The following is a 2128-nucleotide window of genomic DNA, read 5'->3' as shown; positions in this document are numbered from 1 at the left end:
GATGTAACGATTCACTCAACTCCCGATACGATTCGATTCACGATACTGGGTTCACGATACGATTCTCTTATGATTTATTTTACAAAATGGGACTGTAGACAAATTTTTTTTTTGGGAAAAAAACTAGAAAATACGGTACTATTTTCCTTTTATTTTTCATTGTCAAAAGAATTCCTTGATAAACTATTCAAAACAATGCAATTTAACTAAAAATAAATCTTGAATGAAATAAATAAAGGAATAATACAAATGAAAATGAAGCCTATTAATTTAAATTCTGGTTCTATAATACACAATGCAAAACTGCATAATAGTTATTTTTCTTTTTAAAAGTGCAACTGAAAATGTATTTTGTGCCTTAACAATTGGACTTTAAAAAAAAAAAAAAAAAAACCGTGATTGCACTGATTTACGTCATATTTGTTTGGACCAGCAGAGGGCGCTGGTAACAGAGTGATCGGTTGGCATGCAGATATCTTGCAGCGAAGAAGAGAAGCTATGCTAGCAGACAGAGCTAATAGAAAAACGTGACTTTTACAGATATTCAAGTAATATTACAGATATTCTTTCGGTGCTAAAGGGGCAATGAATCATTTATTAACATATTTAAGAGTAGAAGGCAGCCAGAAAGAAAGTATTAGCAGACTCTGCCCGCCGCCTACACTTGTGGATAGCGCCCTCTGCTGGTTAAAAAAAGTACTGCGATTCAATTTTCAGAAAATCGATATCAACCGTGATACCTATGAATCGATTTTTAACTGCCTTACGATTAATCGTTACATCTCTAGTATATGTCTATGGCCTGCTCTGTTGATTCACGTGATGTCACTCACATAGCTGCATCGCGACAAAGCGAGAGCGGAAAATTCAGATGAATGGCAGAAAGTGAAGCTTAGGATCTGCCGTCTGAAATAATCAAAATGCCCATGTTTTGTGGCGTTTACGGCTGCTCCAATCATTCTAATCGAGAAAAGGGAAAGATGTTTTATAGAGTACCGAAAATTGTCGTTCACAAAGGTGAGAAATGTACGTAAAGAGTGGATTTTAAATCTGCCTCTGCAGTCGGGAGGAGCAGAGTCTGCTGATGCCCGTGTCTGTAGCGACCACTTGATCAGAGGTATGTTAGCGAGCTAACATTGTTTTTGTGGCTGTGTTTGTATAACATTAGGTTGTCGTTAAATGCTCATTTACTGTTATTTACTACTCAGAGCGGAGCGTTTTTTTTAAATTTTATTTTGTGTCTTGTCAGTGGACTTCCTCTGTGATGGCTCTATCAATCCAATACATTTCTGTTGGCAATAATGTTAAATAAATCCTGGATGCTTTGGAGGTGGTTGCTTATTTATTTATTTTCTGAAAATGGAGAACACTTCCCTCCCTTTCTATGTAGTGGGTCATTTTTGCCAGATTATACTGATGCCGATGTATTTTATTTGCATAGCATCATATGTGAGTGAGTGGCTTTAACAAGAGGACATAGTGGTGCATTTGTATTGCTATCAGCATTTGCACATCTGTACATCAAAATGCACTTGATGACAGTTAGATATTGGTGTATTCAGTATATGTATGCATATTACTGGAATTCATTTATTATTTTTTGCCATACTATAGTAATCCTGGGGTCGTGATGATGGGGCCCTTGAATATTGTTGCCCAGGGTCCAGGAAACAAATAAAACTTTATACCTAAATGACACTAACTGTTTTGCAGTCCAGTCCACTGTACGACAGTTAGTGCTACTGACTCGGTGATTGGGGACCTTCGCTTTCGGTGTCTTAATGTATGATATAGTTTGTACATTTTGTTCTCTCCACCTTGAACCGTTAGCAAAGATTGAGTGTGAGAGATGAGTGTGTCAAAGAGTTTACGCAGCAGCCTTCATTATGTAACCACGACCTTCGCCTGCTGCATTGTTTATTACTACACGTCCACGATCACCCTGCGACAAGAAAGTATTTTAAATAACATAATAAATACATGGAATATTTCTTTTTATTAACACCATTTGAAAATGTTGTTTAAAAAAAGTCTATTCGTTGTATTTTAACAATAATATACAACTTAAATATACAGAGTAAACGCGTTGATACCTGCTCCCCCCCCCCGTAAAGCTCCAGTTGGTTCA

The sequence above is a fragment of the Gouania willdenowi genome, chromosome 13 (genome assembly GCF_900634775.1).
Source record: "Gouania willdenowi chromosome 13, fGouWil2.1, whole genome shotgun sequence".
Lineage (NCBI taxonomy): Eukaryota > Metazoa > Chordata > Actinopteri > Blenniiformes > Gobiesocidae > Gouania > Gouania willdenowi.
Note: the sequence above shows the minus strand (reverse complement) of the source record.